Below are 21,968 nucleotides of genomic sequence, written 5' to 3'. Positions count from 1 at the left end.
CGCATACGCCCTTTTTGGCCAAGTGCATCATTGTGGACGTTCTGCCTCTTTTCCTATGCTTTCAATGCAATTCCAGTCTACCTCCTGAAATCGGTTTCCTGCAATTCTGCCCCGCTTTCAAGTCCTCTTGGCAGCCTTACTTCAGTCTATTTTTGGACGATAGCTGTCATTTATAACTCTGCAGGTTTGTGAATTACAGTGCCCCTGAGCTCCTTTCTTCAACTCGCTTTCTTGTGACCTGGCCGCAACACCGCAGGATGGCTTCAGGCCCTAATCTGGTTCCGGCCCGGCATGCTGAGCCTTTGATTAATTCCTCTTTCTGGTGGGAAATGAGAGTTAAATTTGCCCGTTCAGACACCTCCAGCTAGCCTCTCATTGGTTCTCGCTATTCCTGTTCATCTTCCGCAGAAATTGCAAACTGGGCCAAACAGGAGGTTAAAGGCACTGACTCTCCAAGTCGGGAGAGTGTTAGTAAAGCGTTTGGAATGTTGCACCCGAGTACCAGGGGAGGAAAACTGAGACATATTTGAACACGTCTCCCGTTCACATGGTTGATCATACTCTGGGTTCAACATGCATGTTTTAGCTGAAGGAAGAATACCTGAAACCTGGGTAGTTGAAACCCGTGGAATGGGTACCATGCAATATGACTTCAAAGGGTCTTCATTTGCTCACCGAACATCTCCAAACCTATCACTGCTGCGTTTATGCCCCTGTACACATGCTTGATTCTCTTTCGGAGACATTGCAATCCATAGGTTTTAAGATACTTACTAGTCAGGTACATTCTTAGGTGTTTAATATGCGGTGTTGAGTCCATTTCGTTGAGCAAGGAGTAGCTCTTGTCTATTCCATATTTGGCTTAAGGAACTTTATCTGTGCTCATTTCAATCTCTGGTTTTATGCAGCACCGCAACTCACCTTTACCCTTAAGCAAGCATAAGTTGGTTTTCTAAATTTGAGACCCTGTTCTGTTCTGTAATTCAGTTCCTGTGTAGCCAAGTTTACATTCCGTGTATTACTGATATCTTATGATGTTTCTTTTTCTGTGTGACTTATTTCAGTTAGAATCATCATACCTGAATCCACTCATTGTGCTGCTAAGGGCCTGATGACACAGATTCATTCCTGAGTGATATTGCTTTGTAAGTAAATACCACAACTTCTTTATCCATTTTTCACTTTCTGCGATGTTGAACTTGTACTGTAAACGAGGTTCTTGTAAACAGAGGCGTCCCAAACTTTGGGGTGGCTGTGTCTTTTTTATTTTAATTTCCCTAAGCTATAGGACCATAAGTGGCAGTGCCCTAGGCTCTGTTGCTTTGTTTTTTAGATGTTTCAGGAAACACCATACACTTCTCCCGAGTGTCTGTTGGCAATTTACATCCCGCCCATCAGCATAACAAGGCTCCCAGTTCTCCATGGCCTGTCCTGCCTTTCTGGATTTTACACTTTTTTCAGATGGCCCTTTTGACCGGGGGGAAGTGAGACTTCATTGTAGTGCAGATTTCCTTTGCAAGCTTGCTTGGTTGGCCAAAAAGGGCGTATGCGCTTTTTCCTGAATATATTCAGGAAAAAACGCATACGCCCTTTTTGGCCAAGTGCATCATTGTGGACGTTCTGCCTCTTTTCCTATGCTTTCAATGCAATTCCAGTCTACCTCCTGAAATCGGTTTCCTGCAATTCTGCCCCGCTTTCAAGTCCTCTTGGCAGCCTTACTTCAGTCTATTTTTGGACGATAGCTGTCATTTATAACTCTGCAGGTTTGTGAATTACAGTGCCCCTGAGCTCCTTTCTTCAACTCGCTTTCTTGTGACCTGGCCGCAACACCGCAGGATGGCTTCAGGCCCTAATCTGGTTCCGGCACGGCACGCTGAGCCTTTGGTTAATTCCTCTTCCTGGTGGGAAATGAGAGTTAAATTTGCCCGTCCAGACACCTCCAGCTAGTCTCTCATTGGTTCTCACTATTCCTGTTCATCTTCCGCAGAAATTGCAAACTGGGCCAAACAGGAGGTTAAAGGGACTGACTCTCCAAGTCGGGAGAGTGTTAGTAAAGCGTCTGGAATGTTGCACCCGAGTACCAGGGTACGAAAACTGAGACATATTTGAACACGTCTCCCGATCACATGGTTGATCATACTCTGGGTTCCACATGCATGTTTTAGCTGAAGGAAGAATACCTAAAACCTGGGTAGTTGAAACCCGTGGAATGGGTACCATGCAATATGACTTCAAAGGGTCTTCATTTGCTCACCGAACCTCTCCAATCCTATCACTGCTGCGTTTATGGCCCTGTACACATGCTTGATTCTCTTTCGGAGACATAGCAATCCATAGGTTTTAAGATACTTACTAGTCAGGTACATTCTTAGGCGTTTAATATGCGGTGTTGAGTCCATTTCGTTGAGCAAGGAGTAGCTCTTGTGTATTCCATATTTGGCTTAAGGAACTTTATCTGTGCTCATTTCAATCTCTGGTTTTATGCAGCACCCCAACTCACCTTTCCCCTTAAGCAAGCATAAGTTGGTTTTCTAAATTTGAGACCCTGTTCTGTTCTGTAATTCAGTTCCTGTGTAGCCAAGTTTACATTCCGTGTATTACTGATATCTTATGATGTTTCTTTTTCTGTGTGACTTATTTCAGTTAGAATCATCATACCTGAATCCACTCATTGTGCTGCTAAGGGCCTGATGACACAGATTTCATTGCTGAGTGATATTGCTTTGTAAGTAAATACCACAACTTCTTTATCCATTTTTCACTTTCTGCGATGTTGAACTTGTACTGTAAACGAGGTTCTTGTAAACAGAGCCGTTCCAAACTTTGGGGTGGCTGTGTCTTTTTGATTTTAATTTCCCTAAGCTATAGGACCATAAGTGGAAGTGCCCTAGGTTCTGTTGCTTTGTTTTTTAGATGTTTCAGGAAACACCATACACTTCTCCCGAGTGTCTGTTGGCAATTTACATCCCGCCCATCAGCATAACAAGGCTCCCAGTTCTCCATGGCCTGTCCTGCCTTTCTGGATTTTACACTTTTTTCAGATGGCCCTTTTGACCGGGGGGAAGTGAGACTTCATTGTAGTGCAGATTTCCTTTGCAAGCTTGCTTGGTTGGCCAAAAAGGGCGTATGCGTTTTTTCCTGAATATATTCAGGAAAAAACGCATACGCCCTTTTTGGCCAAGTGCATCATTGTGGACGTTCTGCCTCTTTTCCTATGCTTTCAGTGCAATTCCAGTCTAACTCCTGAAATCGGTTTCCTGCAATTCTGCCCTGCTTTCAAGTCCTCTTGGCAGCCTTACTTCAGTCTATTTTTGGACGATAGCTGTCATTTATAACTCTGCAGGTTTGTGAATTACAGTGCCCCTGAGCTCCTTTCTTCAACTCGCTTTCTTTTGAGCTGGCCGCAACACCGCAGGATGGCTTCAGGCCCTAATCTGGTTCTGGCACGGCATGCTGAGCCTTTGGTTAATTCATCTTCCTGGTGGGAAATGAGAGTTAAATTTGCCCATCCAGACACCTCCAGCTAGTCTCTCATTGGTTCTCGCTATTCCTGTTCATCTTCCGCAGAAATTGCAAACTGGGCCAAACAGGAGGTTAAAGGGACTGACTCTCCAAGTCGGGAGAGTGTTAGTAAAGCGTCTGGAATGTTGCACCCGAGTACTAGGGTATGAAAACTGAGACATATTTGAACACGTCTCCCGATCACATGGTTGATCATACTCTAGGTTCCACATGCATGTTTTAGCTGAAGGAAGAATACCTTAAACCTGGGTAGTTGAAACCCGTGGAATGGGTACCATGTAATATGACTTCAAAGGGTCTTCTTTTGCTCACCGAACCTCTCCAATCCTTTCACTGCTGTGTTTATGCCCCTGTACACACGCTTGATTCTCTTTTGGAGACATAGCAATCCATAGGTTTTAAGATACTTACTAGTCAGGTACATTCTTAGGCGTTTAATATGGGGTATTGAGTCCATTTCGCTGAGCAAGGAGTAGCTCTTGTCTATTCCATATTTGGCTTAAGGAAATTTATCTGTGCTCATTTCAATCTTTGGTTTTATGCAGCACCCCAACTCACCTTTCCCCTTAAGCAAGCATAAGTTGGTTTTCTAAATTTGAGACCCTGTTCTGTTTTGGAATTCAGTTCCTGTGTAGCCAAGTTTACATTCCGTGTATTAGTGATATTTTATGATGTTTCTTTTTCTGTGTGACTTATTTCAGTTAGAATCATCGTACCTGAATCCACTCATTATGCTGCTACGGGCCTGATGACATAGATTTCATTGCTGATTGATACTGCATTGTACGTAAGTACCACAAGTTCTTTATCCATTTTTCACTTTCTGTGATATTGAACTTGCACGGTAAACGAGGTTCTTGTAAACAGAGGCGTCCCAAACTTTGGGGTGGCTGTGTCTTTTTGATTTTAAATTCCCTAAGCTATAGGACCATAAGTGGAAGTGCCCTAGACTCTGTTGTTTTGTTTTTTCGATGTTTCAGGAAACACCATACACTTCTCCCGAGTTTCTGTTGGCAATTTACATCCCGCCCATCAGCATAACAAGGCTCCCAGTTCTCCATGGCCTGTCCTGCCTTTCTGGATTTTACACTTTTTTCAGATGGCCCTTTTGACCGGGGGGAAGTGAGACTTCATTGTAGTGCAGATTTCCTTTGCAAGTTTGCTTGGTTGGCCAAAAAGTGCGTATGCGTTTTTTCCTGAACATATTCAGGAAAAAACGCATACGCCCTTTCTGGCCAAGTGCATCATTGTGGACGTTCTGCCTCTTTTCCTATGCTTTCAATGCAATTCCAGTCTACCTCCTGAAATCGGTTTCCTGCAATTCTGCCCCGCTTTCAAGTCCTCTTGGCAGCCTTACTTCAGTCTATTTTTGGACGATAGCTGTCATTTATAAGTCTGCAGGTTTGTGAATTACAGTGCCCCTGAGCTCCTTTCTTCAACTCGCTTTCTTGTGAGCTGGCCGCAACACCGCAGGATGTCTTCAGGCCCTAATCTGGTTCTGGCACGGCACGCTGAGCCTTTGGTTAATTCCTCTTCCTGGTGGGAAATGAGAGTTAAATTTGCCCATCCAGACACCTTCAGCTAGTCTCTCATTGGTTCTTGCTATTCCTGTTCATCTTCCACAGAAATTGCAAACTGGGCCAAACAGGAGGTTAAAGGGACTGACTCTCCAAGTGGGGAGAGTGTTAGTAAAGCGTCTGGAATGTTGCACCCGAGTACGAGGGTATGAAAACTGAGACATATTTGAACACGTCTCCCGATCACATGGTTGATCATACTCTAGGTTCCACATGCAAGTTTTAGCTGAAGGAAGAATACCTTAAACCTGGGTAGTTAAAACCCGTGGAATGGGTACCATGTAATATGACTTCAAAGGGTCTTCTTTTGCTCACCGAACCTCTCCAATCCTTTCACTGCTGTGTTTATGCCCCTGTACACATGCTTCATTCTCTTTCGGAGACATAGCAATCCATAGGTTTTAAGATACTTACTAGTCAGGTACATTCTTAGGCGTTTAATATGCGGTGTCGAGTCCATTTCGTTGAGCAAGCAGTAGCTCTTGTCTATTCCATATTTGGCTTAAGGAACTTTATCTGTGCTCATTTCGATCTCTGGTTTTATGTAGCACCCCAACTCACCTTTCCCCTTAAGCAAGCATAAGTTGGTTTTCTAAATTTGAGACCCTGTTCTGTTCTGTAATTCAGTTCCTGTGTAGCCAAGTTTACATTCCGTGTATTACTGATATCTTATGATGTTTCTTTTTCTGTGTGACTTATTTCAGTTAGAATCATCATACCTGAATCCACTCATTGTGCTGCTAAGGGCCTGATGACATAGATTTCATTGCTGAGTGATATTGCTTTGTAAGTAAATACCACAACTTCTTTATCCATTTTTCACTTTCTGCGATGTTGAACTTGTATGGTAAACGAGGTGCTTGTAAACAGAGGCGTCCCAAATTTTGGGGTGGCTGTGTCTTTTTGATTTTAATTTCCCTAAGCTATAGGACCATAAGTGGAAGTGCCCTAGACTCTGTTGCTTTGTTTTTTCGATGTTTCAGGAAACACCATACACTTCTCCCGAGTGGTTGTTGGCAATTTACATCCCGCCCATCAGCATAACAAGGCTCCCAGTTCTCCATGGCCTGTCCTGCCTTTCTGGATTTTACACTTTTTTCAGATGGCCCTTTTGACCGGGGGGAAGTGAGACTTCATTGTAGTGCAGATTTCCTTTGCATGTTTGCTTGCTTGGCCAAAAAGGGCGTATGCGTTTTTACCTGAATATATTCAGGAAAAAACGCATACGCCCTTTTTGGCCAAGTGCATCATTGTGGACGTTCTGCCTCTTTTCCTATGCTTTCAATGCAATTCCAGTCTACCTCCTGAAATCGGTTTCCTGCAATTCTGCCCCGCTTTCAAGTCCTCTTGGCAGCCTTACTTCAGTCTATTTTTGGACGATAGCTGTCATTTATAACTCTGCAGGTTTGTGAATTACAGTGCCCCTGAGCTCCTTTCTTCAACTCGCTTTCTTGTGAGCTGGCCGCAACACCGCAGGATGGCTTCAGGCCCTAATCTGGTTCTGGCACGGCACGCTGAGCCTTTGGTTAATTCCTCTTCGTGGTGGGATGTGAGTGTTAAATTTGCCCGTCAGGACACCTCCAGCTAGTCTCTCATTGGTTCTCGCTATTCCTGTTCATCTTCCGCAGAAATTGCAAACTGGGCCAAACAGGAGATTTAAGGGATTGACTCTGAAGTCGGGAGAGTGTTAGTAAAGCGTCTGGAATGTTGCACCCGAGTACCAGGGTACGAAAACTGAGACATATTTGAACACGTCTCCCGATCACATGGTTGATCATACTCTAGGTTCCACATGCATGTTTTAGCTGAAGGAAGAATACCTTAAACCTGGAGAGTTGAAACCCGTGGAATGGGTACCATGCAATATGACTTCAAAGGGTCTTCATTTGCTCACCGAACCTCTCCAATCCTATTACAGCTGCGTTTATGCCCCTGTACACATGCTTGATTCTCTTTCGGAGACATAGCAATCCATAGGTTTTAAGATACTTTCTAGTCAGGTACATTCTTAGGTGTTTAATATGCGGTGTTGAGTCCATTTCATTGAGCAAGGAGTAGCTCTTGTCTATTCCATATTTGGCGTAAGGAACTTTATCTGTGCTCATTTCAATCTCTGGTTTTATGCAGCACCACAACTCACCTTTACCCTTAAGCAAGCATAAGTTGGTTTTCTAAATTTGAGACCCTGTTCTGTTCTGTAATTCAGTTCCTGTGTAGCCAAGTTTACATTCCGTGTATTACTGATATCTTATGATGTTTCTTTTTCTGTGTGACTTATTTCAGTTAGAATCATCATACCTGAATCCACTCATTGTGCTGCTAAGGGCCTGATGAAATAGATTTCATTGCTGAGTGATATTGCTTTTAACTAAATACCACAACTTCTTTATCCATTGTTCACTTTCTGCGATGTTGAACTTGTACTGTAAACGAGGTTCTTGTAAACAGAGCCGTTCCAAACTTTGGGGTGGCTGTGTCTTTTTGATTTTAATTTCCCTAAGCTATAGGACCATAAGTGGAAGTGCCCTAGGTTCTGTTGCTTTGTTTTTTAGATGTTTCAGGAAACACCATACACTTCTCCTGAGTGTCTGTTGGCAATTTACATCCCGCCCATCAGCATAACAAGGCTCCCAGTTCTCCATGGCCTGTCCTGCCTTTCTGGATTTTACCCTTTTTTCAGATGGCCCTTTTGACCGGGGGGAAGTGAGACTTCATTGTAGTGCAGATTTCCTTTGCAAGCTTGCTTGGTTGGCCAAAAAGGGCGTATGCGTTTTTTCCTGAATATATTCAGGAAAAAACGCATACGCCCTTTTTGGCCAAGTGCATCATTGTGGACGTTCTGCCTCTTTTCCTATGCTTTCAATGCAATTCCAGTCTACCTCCTGAAATCGGTTTCCTGCATTTCTGCCCCGCTTTCAAGTCCTCTTGGCAGCCTTACTTCAGTCTATTTTTGGACGATAGCTGTCATTTATAACTCTGCAGGTTTGTGAATTACAGTGCCCCTGAGCTCCTTTCTTCAACTCGCTTTCTTGTGACCTGGCCGCAACACCGCAGGATGGCTTCAGGCCCTAATCTGGTTCTGGCATGGCACGCTGAGCCTTTGGTTAATTCCTCTTCCTGGTAGGAAATGAGAGTTAAATTTGCCCGTCCAGACACCTCCAGCTAGTCTCCATTGGTTCTCGCTATTCCTGTTCATCTTCCGCAGAAATTGCAAACTGGGCCAAACAGGAGGTTAAAGTCGCTGACTCTCCAAGTGGGGAGAGTGTTAGTAAAGCGTCTGGAATGTTGCACCCGAGTACCAGGGGAGGAAAACTAAGACATATTTGAACACGTCTCCCGTTCACATGGTTGATCATACTTGGGTTCCACATGCATGTTTTAGCTGAATGAAGAATACCTTAAACCTGGAGCGTTGAGACCCGTGTAATGGGTACCATGCAATATGACTTCAAAGGGTCTTCATTTGCTCACCGAACCTCTCCAATCCTATCACTGCTACGTTTATGCCCCTGTACACATGCTTGATTCTCTTTTGGAGACATAGCAATCCATAAGTTTTACGATACTTACTAGTCAGGTACATTCTTAGGCGTTTAATATGCGGTGTTGAGTCCATTTCGTTGAGCAAGGAGTAGCTCTTGTCTATTCCATATTTGACTTAAGGAACTTTATCTGTGCTCATTTCAATCTCTGGTTTTATGCAGCACCACAACTCACCTTTACCCTTAAGCAAGCATAAGTTGGTTTTCTAAATTTGAGACCCTGTTCTGTTCTGTAATTCAGTTCCTGTGTAGCCAAGTTTACATTCCGTGTATTACTGATATCTTATGATGTTTCTTTTTCTGTGTGACTTATTTCAGTTAGAATCATCATACCTGAATCCACTCATTGTGCTGCTAAGGGCCTGATGACACAGATTTCATTGCTGAGTGATATTGCTTTGTAAGTAAATACCACAACTTCTTTATCCATTTTTCACTTTCTGCGATGTTGAACTTGTACTGTAAAGGAGGTTCTTGTAAACAGAGCCGTTCCAAACTTTGGGGTGGCTGTGTCTTTTTGATTTTAATTTCCCTAAGCTATAGGACCATAAGTGGAAGTGCCCTAGGTTCTGTTGCTTTGTTTTTTAGATGTTTCAGGAAACACCATACACTTCTCCCGAGTGGTTGTTGGCAATTTACATCCCGCCCATCAGCATAACAAGGCTCCCAGTTCTCCATGGCCTGTCCTGCCTTTCTGGGTTTTACACTTTTTTCAGATGGCCCTTTTTACCCGGGGGAAGTGAGACTTCATTGTAGTGCAGATTTCCTTTGCAAGCTTGCTTGGTTGGCCAAAAAGTGCGTATGCGTTTTTTCCTGAATATATTCAGGAAAAAACGCATACGCCCTTTTTGGCCAAGTGCATCATTGTGGACGTTCTGCCTCTTTTCCTATGCTTTCAATGCAATTCCAGTCAACCTCCTGAAATCGGTTTCCTGCAATTCTGCCCCACTTTCAAGTCCTCTTGGCAGCCTTACTTCAGTCTATTTTTGGACGATAGCTGTCATTTATAACTCTGCAGGTTTGTGAATTACAGTGCCCCTGAGCTCCTTTCTTCAACTCGCTTTCTTGTGACCTGGCCGCAACACCGCAGGATGGCTTCAGGCCCTAATCTGGTTCCGGCACGGCACGCTGAGCCTTTGGTTAATTCCTCTTCCTGGTAGGAAATGAGAGTTAAATTTGCCCGTCCAGACACCTCCAGCTAGTCTCCATTGGTTCTCGCTATTCCTGTTCATCTTCCACAGAAATTGCAAACTGGGCCAAACAGGAGGTTAAAGGCGCTGACTCTCCAAATGGGGAGAGTGTTAGTAAAGCGTCTGGAATGTTGCACCCGAGTACCAGGGTACGAAAACTGAGACATATTTGAACACGTCTCCCGTTCACATGGTTGATCATACTTGGGTTCCACATGCATGTTTTAGCTGAAGGAAGAATACCTTAAACCTGGAGAGTTGAGACCCGTGTAATGGGTACCATGCAATATGACTTCAAAGGGTCTTCATTTGCTCACCGAACCTCTCCAATCCTATCACTGCTACGTTTATGCCCCTGTACACATGCTTGGTTCTCTTTCGGAGACATAGCAATCCATAGGTTTTAAGATACTTACTAGTCAGGTACATTCTTAGGCGTTTAATATGCGGTGTTGAGTCCATTTCGTTGAGCAAGGAGTAGCTCTTGTCTATTCCATATTTGGCTTAAGGAACTTTATCTGTGCTCATTTCAATCTCTGGTTTTATGCAGCACCCCAACTCACCTTTACCCTTAAGCAAGAATAAGTTGGTTTTCTAAATTTGAGACCCTGTTCTGTTCTGTAATTCAGTTCCTGTGTAGCCAAGTTTACATTCCGTGTATTACTGATATCTTATGATGTTTCTTTTTCTGTGTGACTTATTTCAGTTAGAATCATCATACCTGAATCCACTCATTGTGCTGCTAAGGGCCTGATGACACAGATTTCATTGCTGAGTGATATTGCTTTGTAAGTAAATACCACAACTTCTTTATCCATTTTTCACTTTCTGCGATGTTGAACTTGTACTGTAAACGAGGTTCTTGTCAACAGAGCCGTTCCAAACATTGGGGTGGCTGTGTCTTTTTGATTTTAATTTCCCTAAGCTATAGGACCATAAGTGGAAGTGCCCTAGGTTCTGTTTCTTTGTTTTTTAGATGTTTCAGGAAACACCATACACTTCTCCGGAGTGGTTGTTGGCAATTTACATCCCGCCCATCAGCATAACAAGGCTCCCAGTTCTCCATGGCCTGTCCTGCCTTTCTGGATTTTACACTTTTTTCAGATGGCCCTTTTGACCGGGGGGAAGTGAGACTTCATTGTAGTGCAGATTTCCTTTGCAAGCTTGCTTGGTTGGCCAAAAAGGGCGTATGCGTTTTTTCCTGAATATATTCAGGAAAAAACGCATACGCCCTTTTTGGCCAAGTGCATCATTGTGGACGTTCTGCCTCTTTTCCTATGCTTTCAATGCAATTCCAGTCTACCTCCTGAAATCGGTTTCCTGCAATTCTGCCCCGCTTTCAAGTCCTCTTGGCAGCCTTACTTCAGTCTATTTTTGGACGATAGCTGTCATTTATAACTCTGCAGGTTTGTGAATTACAGTGCCCCTGAGCTCGTTTCTTCAACTTGCTTTCTTGTGACCTGGCCGCAACACCGCAGGATGGCTTCAGGCCCTAATCTGGTTCCGGCACGGCACGCTGAGCCTTTGGTTATTTCCTCTTCCTGGTGGGAAATGAGAGTTAAATTTGCCCGTCCAGACACCTCCAGCTAGTCTCTCATTGGTTCTCGCTATTCCTGTTCATCTTCCGCAGAAATTGCAAACTGGGCCAAACAGGAGGTTAAAGGCGCTGACTCTCCAAGTGGGGAGAGTGTTAGTAAAGCGTCTGGAATGTTGCACCCGAGTACCAGGGTACGAAAACTGAGACATATTTGAACACGTCTCCCGTTCACATGGTTGATCATACTTGGGTTCCACATGCATGTTTTAGCTGAAGGAAGAATACCTTAAACCTGGAGCGTTGAGACCCGTGTAATGGGTACCATGCAATATGACTTCAAAGGGTCTTCATTTGCTCACCGAACCTCTCCAATCCTATCACTGCTACGTTTATGCCCCTGTAAACATGCTTGATTCTCTTTTGGAGACATAGCAATCCATAGGTTTTACGATACTTACTAGTCAGGTACATTCTTAGGCGTTTAATATGCGGTGTTGAGTCCATTTCGTTGAGCAAGGAGTAGCTCTTGTCTATTCCATATTTGACTTAAGGAACTTTATCTGTGCTCATTTCAATCTCTGGTTTTATGCAGCACCACAACTCACCTTTACCCTTAAGCAAGCATAAGTTGGTTTTCTAAATTTGAGACCCTGTTCTGTACTGTAATTCAGTTCCTGTGTAGCCAAGTTTACATTCCGTGTATTACTGATATCTTATGATGTTTCTTTTTCTGTGTGACTTATTTCAGTTAGAATCATCATACCTGAATCCACTCATTGTGCTGCTAAGGGCCTGATGACACAGATTTCATTGCTGAGTGATATTGCTTTGTAAGTAAATACCACAACTTCTTTATCCATTTTTCACTTTCTTCGATGTTGAACTTGTACTGTAAACGAGGTTCTTGTCAACAGAGCCGTTCCAAACTTTGGGGTGGCTGTGTCTTTTTGATTTTAATTCCCCTAAGCTATAGGACCATAAGTGGAAGTGCCCTAGGTTCTGTTGCTTTGTTTTTTAGATGTTTCAGGAAACACCATACACTTCTCCCGAGTGGTTGTTGGCAATTTACATCCCGTCCATCAGCATAACAAGGCTCCCAGTTCTCCATGGCCTGTCCTGCCTTTCTGGATTTTACACTTTTTTCAGATGGCCCTTTTGACCCGGGGGAAGTGAGACTTCATTGTAGTGCAGATTTCCTTTGCAAGCTTGCTTGGTTGGCCAAAAAGGGCGTATGCGTTTTTTCCTGAATATATTCAGGAAAACACGCATACGCCCTTTTTGGCCAAGTGCATCATTGTGGACGTTCTGCCTCTTTTCCTATGCTTTCAATGCAATTCCAGTCTACCTCCTGAAATTGGTTTCCTGCAATTCTGCCCCACTTTCAAGTCCTCTTGGCAGCCTTACTTCAGTCTATTTTTGGACGATAGCTGTCATTTATAACTCTGCAGGTTTGTGAATTACAGTGCCCCTGAGCTCCTTTCTTCAACTCGCTTTCTTGTGACCTGGCCGCAACACCGCAGGATGGCTTCAGGCCCTAATCTGGTTCCGGCCCGGCATGCTGAGCCTTTGGTTAATTCCTCTTCCTGGTGGGAAATGAGAGTTAAATTTGCCCGTCCAGACACCTCCAGCTAGTCTCTCATTGGTTCTCGCTATTCCTGTTCATCTTCCGCAGAAATTGCAAACTGGGCCAAACAGGAGGTTAAAGGCGCTGACTCCCCAAATGGGGAGAGTGTTAGTAAAGCGTCTGGAATGTTACACCCGAGTACCAGGGGAGGAAAACTGAGACATATTTGAACACGTCTCCCGTTCACATGGTTGATCATACTTGGGTTCCACATGCATGTTTTAGCTGAAGGAAGAATACCTTAAACCTGGAGAGTTGAGACCCGTGTAATGGGTACCATGCAATATGACTTCAAAGGGTCTTCATTTGCTCACCGAACCTCTCCAATCCTATCACTGCTACGTTTATGCCCCTGTACACATGCTTGATTCTCTTTTGGAGACATAGCAATCCATAGGTTTTACGATACTTACTAGTCAGGTACATTCTTAGGCGTTTAATATGCGGTGTTGAGTCCATTTCGTTGAGCAAGGAGTAGCTCTTGTCTATTCCATATTTGGCTTAAGGAATTTTATCTGTGCTTATTTCAATCTCTGGTTTTATGCAGCACCCCAACTCACCTTTCCCCTTAAGCAAGCATAAGTTGGTTTTCTAAATTTGAGACCCTGTTCTGTTCTGTAATTCAGTTCCTGTGTAGCCAAGTTTATATTCCGTGTATTACTGATATCTTATGATGTTTCTTTTTCTGTGTGACTTATTTCAGTTAGAATCATCATACCTGAATCCACTCATTGTGCTGCTAAGGGCCTGATGACACAGATTTCATTGCTGTGTGATATTGCTTTGTAAGTAAATACCACAACTTCTTTATCCATTTTTCACTTTCTGCGATGTTGAACTTGTACTGTAAACGAGGTTCTTGTAAACAGAGGCGTCCCAAAGTTTGGGGTGGCTGTGTCTTTTTGATTTTAATTTCCCTAAGCTATAGGACCATAAGTGGCAGTGCCCTAGGCTCTGTTGCTTTGTTTTTTAGATGTTTCAGGAAACACCATACACTTCTCCCGAGTGTCTGTTGGCAATTTACATCCCGCCCATCAGCATAACAAGGCTCCCAGTTCTCCATGGCCTGTCCTGCCTTTCTGGATTTTACACTTTTTTCAGATGGCCCTTTTGACTGGGGGGAAGTGAGACTTCATTGTAGTGCAGATTTCCTTTGCAAGCTTGCTTGGTTGGCCAAAAAGGGCGTATGCGTTTTTTCCTGAATATATTCAGGAAAAAACGCATACGCCCTTTTTGGCCAAGTGCATCATTGTGGACGTTCTGCCTCTTTTCCTATGCTTTCAATGCAATTCCAGTCTACCTCCTGAAATCGGTTTCCTGCAATTCTGCCCCGCTTTCAAGTCCTCTTGGCAACCTTACTTCAGTCTATTTTTGGACGATAGCTGTCATTTATAACTCTGCAGGTTTGTGAATTACAGTGCCCCTGAGCTCCTTTCTTCAATTCACTTTCTTTTGTGCTGGCCGCAACACCGCAGAATGGCTTCAGGCCCTAATCGGGTTCCGGCACGGCACGCTGAGCCTTTGGTTAATTCCTCTTCCTGGTGGGAAATGAGAGTTAAATTTGCCCGTCCAGACACCTCCAGGTAGCCTCTCATTGGTTCTCGCTATTCCTGTTCATCTTCCGCAGAAATTGCAAACTGGGCCAAACAGGAGGTTAAAGGCGCTGACTCTCCAAATGGGGAGAGTGTTAGTAAAGCGTCTGGAATGTTACACCCGAGTACCAGGGGAGGAAAACTGAGACATATTTGAACACGTCTCCCGTTCACATGGTTGATCATACTTGGGTTTCACATGCATGTTTTAGCTGAAGGAAGAATACCTTAAACCTGGAGAGTTGAGACCCGTGTAATGGGTACCATGCAATATGACTTCAAAGGGTCTTTATTTGCTCACCGAAGCTCTCCAATCCTATCACTCCTACGTTTATGCCCCTGTACACATGTTTGATTCTCTTTTTTAGACATAGCAATCCATAGGTTTTACGATACTTACTAGTCAGGTACATTCTTAGGCGTTTAATATGCGGTGTTGTGTCCATTTCGTTGAGCAAGGAGTAGCTCTTGTCTATTCCATATTTGGCTTAAGGAACTTTATCTGTGCTATTTTAATCTCTGGTTTTATGCAGCACCCCAACTCACCTTTCCCCTTAAGCAAGCATAAGTTGGTTTACGAAACTTGAGACCCTGTTCTGTTCTGTAATTCAGTTCCTGTGTAGCCAAGTTTACATTCCGTGTATTACTGATATCTTATGATGTTTCTTTTTCTGTGTGACTTATTTCAGTTAGAATCATCATACCTGAATCCACTCATTGTGCTGCTAAGGGCCTGATGACATAGATTTCATTGCTGAGTGATATTGCTTTGTAAGTGAATACCACAACTTCTTTATCCATTTTTCACTTTCTGCGATGTTGAACTTGTACTGTAAACGAGGTTCTTGTAAACAGAGCCGTTCCAAACTTTGGGGTGGCTGTGTCTTTTTGATTTTAATTTCCCTAAGCTATAGGACCATAAGTGGAAGTGCCCTAGGCTCTGTTGCTTTGTTTTTTAGATGTTTCAGGAAACACCATACACTTCTCCCGAGTGTCTGTTGGCAATTTACATCCCGCCCATCAGCATAACAAGGCTCCCAGTTCTCAATGGCCTGTTGCATTTCTGGATTTTACACTTTTTTCAGATGGCCCTTTTGACCGGGGGGAAGTGAGACTTCATTGTAGTGCAGATTTCCTTTGCAAGCTTGCTTGGTTGGCCAAAAAGGGCGTATGCGTTTTTTCCTGAATATATTCAGGAAAAAACGCATACGCCCTTTTTGGCCAAGTGCATCATTGTGGACGTTCTGCCTCTTTTCCTATGCTTTCAATGCAATTCCAGTCTACCTCCTGAAATCGGTTTCCTGCAATTCTGCCCCGCTTTCAAGTCCTCTTGGCAGCCTTACTTCAGTCTATTTTTGGACGATAGCTGTCATTTATAACTCTGCAGGTTTGTGAATTACAGTGCCCCTGAGCTCCTTTCTTCAACTCGCTTTCTTGTGACCTGGCCGCAACACCGCAGGATGGCTTCAGGCCCTAATCTGGTTCCGGCCCGGCACGCTGAGCCTTTGGTTATTTCCTCTTCCTGGTGGGAAATGAGAGTTAAATTTGCCCGTCCAGACACCTCCAGCTAGCCTCTCATTGGTTCTCGCTATTCCTGTTCATCTTCCGCAGAAATTGCAAACTGGGCCAAACAGGAGGTTAAAGGGACTGACTCTCCAAGTGGGGAGAGTGTTAGTAAAGCGTCTGGAATGTTGCACCCGAGTACCAGGGTACAAAAACTGAGACATATTTGAACACGCCTCCCGATCGCATGGTTGATCATACTCTAGGTTCCACATGCATGTTTTAGCTGAAGGAAGAATACCTAAAACCTGGGTAGTTGAAACCCGTGGAATGGGTACCATGCAATATGATTTCAAAGGGTCTTCATTTGCTCACCGAACCTCTCCAATCCTATCACTGCTGCGTTTATGCCCCTGTACACATGCTTGATTCTCTTTCGGAGACATAGCAATCCATAGGTTTTAAGATACTTACTAGTCAGGTACATTCTTAGGCGTTTAATATGCGGTGTTGAGTCCATTTCGTTGAGCAAGGAGTAGCTCTTGTCTATTCCATATTTGGCTTAAGGAACTTTATCTGTGCTCATTTCGATCTCTGCTTATGCAGCACCCCAATTCACCTTTATCCTTAAGCAAGCATAAGTTGGTTTTCTAAATTTGAGACCCTGTTCTGTTCTGTAATTCAGTTCCTGTGTAGTCAAGTTTACATTCCGTGTATTACTGATATATTATGATGTTTCTTTTTCTGTGTGACTTATTTCAGTTAGAATCATCATACCTGAATCCACTCATTGTGCTGCTAAGGGCCTGATGACATAGATTTCATTGCTGAGTGATATTGCTTTGTAAGTAAATACCACAACTTCTTTATCCATTTTTCACTTTCTGCGATGTTGAACTTGTACTGTAAACGAGGTTCTTGTAAACAGAGCCGTTCCAAACTTTGGGGTGGCTGTGTCTATTTTATTTTAATTTTCCTAAGCTATAGGACCATAAGTGGAAGTGCCCTAGGCTCTGTTGATTTGTTTTTTAGATGTTTCAGGAGACACCATACACTTCTCCGGAGTGGTTGTTGGCAATTTACATCCCGCCCATCAGCATAACAAGGCTCCCAGTTCTCCATGGCCTGTCCTGCCTTTCTGGATTTTACACTTTTTTCAGATGGCCCTTTTGACCGGGGGGAAGTGAGACTTCATTGTAGTGCAGATTTCCTTTGCAAGCTTGCTTGGTTGGCCAAAAAGGGCGTATGCGTTTTTTCCTGAATGTATTCAGGAAAAAACGCATACGCCCTTTTTGGCCAAGTGCATCATTGTGGACGTTCTGCCTCTTTTCCTATGCTTTCAATGCAATTCCAGTCTACCTCCTGAAATCGGTTTCCTGCAATTCTGCCCCGCTTTCAAGTCCTCTTGGCAGCCTTACTTCAGTATATTTTTGGACGATAGCTGTCATTTATAACTCTGCAGGTTTGTGAATTACAGTGCCCCTGAGCTCCTTTCTTCAACTCGCTTTCTTTTGAGCTGGCCGCAACACCGCAGGATGGCTTCCGGCCCTAATCTGGTTCCGGCACGGCACGCTGAGCCTTTGGTTATTTCCTCTTCCTGGTGGGTAATGAGAGTTAAATTTGCCCGACCAGACACCTCCAGCTAGTCTCTCATTGGTTCTCCCTATTCCTGTTCATCTTCCGCAGAAATTGCAAACTGGGCCAAACAGGAGGTTAAAGGCGCTGACTCTCCAAGTGGGGAGAGTGTTAGTAAAGCGTCTGGAATGTTGCACCCGAGTACCAGGGTACGAAAACTGAGACATATTTGAACACGTCTCCCGATCACATGGTTGATCATACTCTAGGTTCCACATGCATGTTTCAGATGAAGGAAGAATACCTTAAACCTGGGTAGTTGAAACCCGTGGAATGGGTACCATGCAATATGACTTCAAAGGGTCTTCATTTGCTCACGAACCTCTCCAATCCTATCACTGCTGCGTTTATGCCCCTGTACACATGCTTGATTCTCTTTCGGAGACATAGCAATCCATAGGTTTTAAGATACTTACTAGTCAGGTGCATTCTTAGGCGTTTAATATGGGGTTTTGTGTCCATTTCGTTGAGCAAGGAGTAGCTCTTGTGTATTCCATATTTGGCTTAAGGAACTTTATCTGTGCTCATTTCAATCTCTGGTTTTATGCAGCACCCCAACTCACCTTTCCCCTTAAGCAAGCATAAGTTGGTTTTCTAAATTTGAGACCCTGTTCTGTTTTGGAATGCAGTTCCTGTGTAGCCAAGTTTACATTCCGTGTATTAGTGATATCTTATGATGTTTCTTTTTCTGTGTGACTTATTTCAGTTAGAATCATCGTACCTGAATCCACTCATTATGCTGCTACGGGCCTGATGACATAGATTTCATTGCTGCGTGATACTGCATTGTACGTAAGTACCACAAGTTGTTTATCCATTTTTCACTTTCTGTGATATTGAACTTGTACGGTAAACGAGGTTCTTGTAAACGGAGGCGTCCCAAACTTTGGGGTGGCTGTGTCTTTTTGATTTTAATTTCCCTAAGCTATAGGACCATAAGCGCAAGTGCCCTCGGCTCTGTTGCTTTGTTTTTTAGATGCTTCAGGAAACACCATACACTTCTCCTGAGTGTCTGTTGGCAATTTACATCCCGCCCATCAGCATAACAAGGCTCCCAGTTCTCCATGGCCTGTCCTGCCTTTCTGGATTTTACACTTTTTTCAGATGGCCCTTTTGACCGGGGGGAAGTGAGACTTCATTGTAGTGCAGATTTCCTTTGCAAGCTTGCTTGGTTGGCCAAAAAGGGCGTATGCGTTTTTTCCTGAATATATTCAGGAAAAAATGCATACGCCCTTTTTGGCCAAGTGCATCATTGTGGACGTTCTGCCTCTTTTCCTATGCTTTCAATGCAATTCCAGTCTACCTCCTGAAATCGGTTTCCTGCAATTCTGCCCCGCTTTCAAGTCCTCTTGGCAGCCTTACTTCAGTCTATTTTTGGACGATAGCTGTCATTTATAACTCTGCAGGTTTGTGAATTACAGTGCCCCTGAGCTCCTTTCTTCAACTCGCTTTCTTTTGAGCTGGCCGCAACACCGCAGGATGGCTTCAGGCCCTAATCTGGTTCCGGTACGGCACGCTGAGCCTTTGGTTATTTCCTCTTCCTGGTGGGAAATGAGAGTTAAATTTGCCCGTCCAGACATCTCCAGCTAGCCTCTCATTGGTTCTAGCTATTCCTGTTCATCTTCCGCAGAAATTGCAAACTGGGCCAAACAGGAGGTTAAAGGCGCTGACTCTCCAAGTGGGGAGAGTGTTAGTAATGCGTCTGGAATGTTGCACCCGAGTACCAGGGGAGGAAAACTGAGACATATTTGAACACGTCTCCCGATCACATGGTTGATCATACTCTGGGTTCCACATGCATGTTTTAGCTGAAGGAAGAATACCTTAAACCTGGAGAGTTAAGACCCGTGGAATGGGTACCATGCAATATGACTTCAAAGGGTGTTCATTTGCTCACCGAACCTCTCCAATCCTATCACTGCTGAGTTTATGCCCCTGTACACATGCTTGATTCTCTTTCGGAGACATAGCAATCCATAGGTTTTTAGATACTTACTAGTCAGGTACATTTTAGGCGTTTAATATGCGGTGTTGAGTCCATTTCGTTGAGCAAGGAGTAGCTCTTGTCTGTTCCATATTTGGCTTAAGGAACTTTATCTGTGCTCATTTCAATCTCTGGTTTTATGCAGCACCCCAACTCACCTTTCCCCTTAAGCAAGCATAAGTTGGTTTTCGAAATTTGAGACCCTGTTCTGTTCTGTAATTCAGTTCCTGTGTAGCCAAGTTTACATTCCGTGTATTAGTGATATCTTATGATGTTTCTTTTTCTGTGTGACTTATTTCAGTTAGAATCATCATACCTGAATCCCCTCATTGTGCTGCTAAGGGCCTGATGACACAGATTTCATTGCTGAGTGATATTGCTTTGTAAGTAAATACCACAACTTTTTTATCCATTTTTCACTTTCTGCGATGTTGAACTTGTACTGTAAACGAGGTTCTTGTAAACAGAGCCATTCCAAACTTTGGGGTGGCTGTGTCTTTTTCATTTTAATTTCCCTAAGCTATAGGACCATAAGTGGAAGTGCCCTAGGCTCTGATGCTTTGTTTTTTAGATGTTTCAGGAAACACCATACACTTCTCCTGAGCATCTGTTGGCAATTTACATCCCGCCCATCAGCATAACAAGGCTCCCAGTTCTCCATGGCCTGTCCTGCCTTTCTGGAGTTTACACTTTTTTCAGATGGCCCTTTTGACCGGGGAGAAGTGAGACTTCATTGTAGTGCAGATTTCCTTTGCAAGTTTGCTTGGTTGGCCAAAAAGGGCGTATGCGTTTTTTCCTGAATATATTCAGGAAAAAACGCATACGCCCTTTTTGGCCAAGTGCATCATTGTGGACGTTCTGCCTCTTTTCCTATGCCTTTAATGCAATTCCAGTCTACCTCCTGAAATCGGTTTCCTGCAATTCTGCCCCACTTTCAAGTCCTCTTGGCAGCCTTACTTCAGTCTATTTTTGGACGACAGCTGTCAATTATAACTCTGCAGGTTTGTGAATTACAGTGCCCCTGAGCTCCTTTCTTCAACTCGCTTTCTTGTGACCTGGCCGCAACACCGCAGGATGTCTACAGGCCCTAATCTGGTTCCGGCATGGCACGCTGAGCCTTTGGTTAATTCCTCTTCCTGGTGGGAAATGAGAGTTAAATTTGCCCATCCAGACACCTCCAGCTAGTCTCTCATTGGTTCTCGCTATTCCTGTTCATCTTCCACAGAAATTGCAAACTGGGCCAAACAGGAGGTTAAAGGGACTGACTCTCCAAGTGGGGAGAGTGTTAGTAAAGCGTCTGGAATGTTGAACCCGAGTACCAGGGTACGAAAACTGAGACATATTTGAACACGTCTCCCGATCACATGGTTGATCATAATCTAGGTTCCACATGCATGTTTTAGCTGAAGAAACAATACCTTAAACTTGGAGAGTTGAGACCCGTGGAATGGGTAGCATGCAATATGACTTCAAAGGGTCTTCATTTGCTCACAAACCCCTCCAATCCTATCACTGCTGCATTTATGCCCATGTACACATGCTTGATTCTCTTTCGGAGACATAGCAATCCATAGGTTTTAAGATACTTACTAGTCAGGTACATTCTTAGGCGTTTAATATGCGGTGTTGAGTCCATTTCGTTGCGCAAGGAGTAGCTCTTGTCTATTCCATATTTGGCTTAAGGAACTTTATCTGTGCTCATTTCAATCTCTGGTTTTATGCAGCACCCCAACTCACCTTTACCCTTAAGCAAGCATAAGTTGGTTTTCTAAATTTGAGACCCTGTTCTGTTCTGTAATTCAGTTCCTGTGTAGCCAAGTTTACATTCCGTGTATTACTGATATCTTATGATGTTTCTTTTTCTGTGTGTCTTATTTCAGTTAGAATCATCATAACTGAATCCACTCATTGTGATGCTAAGGGCCTGATGACACAGATTTCATTGCTGAGTGATATTGCTTTGTAAGTAAATACCACAACTTCTTTATCCATTTTTCACTTTCTGCGATGTTGAACTTGTACTGTAAACGAGGTTCTTGTAAACAGAGCCGTTCCAAACTTTGGGGTGGCTGTGTCTTTTTCATTTTAATTTCCCTAAGCTATAGGACCATAAGTGGAAGTGCCCTAGGTTCTGTTGCTTTGTTTTTTAGATGTTTCAGGAAACACCATACACTTCTCCCAAGTGGTTGCTCCCAGTTCTCCATGGCCTGTCCTGCCTTTCTGGATTTTACACTTTTTTCAGATGGCCCTTTTGACCGGGGG

The 21,968-nt window shown here is 43.7% G+C and overlaps 1 long non-coding RNA gene across 4 annotated transcripts in view; it reads left to right on the top strand.

Annotated features, from left to right (window-relative positions):
* Window positions 1–21,668, top strand: part of LOC307181126 — an 872,172-nt gene extending 850,504 nt beyond the window's left edge. For 3 of the 4 annotated variants that reach the window (XR_013825927.1, XR_013825928.1, XR_013825929.1), the window contains exon 6: window positions 7,387–7,465. This is a non-coding gene — a long non-coding RNA (uncharacterized lncRNA). Of the gene's footprint in view, window positions 1–7,386; window positions 7,466–21,590 lie in introns of those variants that run through there. The other variant, XR_013825926.1, reaches the window with a different exon arrangement.
* The last annotated feature ends 300 nt before the right edge of the window (window positions 21,669–21,968 follow it).

Source organism: Stenella coeruleoalba (genome assembly GCF_951394435.1).
Source record: "Stenella coeruleoalba genome assembly, contig: scaffold_33, whole genome shotgun sequence".
NCBI classification, from domain to species: Eukaryota; Metazoa; Chordata; class Mammalia; order Artiodactyla; family Delphinidae; genus Stenella; species Stenella coeruleoalba.
Note: the sequence above shows the minus strand (reverse complement) of the source record. Positions and strands in the feature narration are given on the sequence as shown.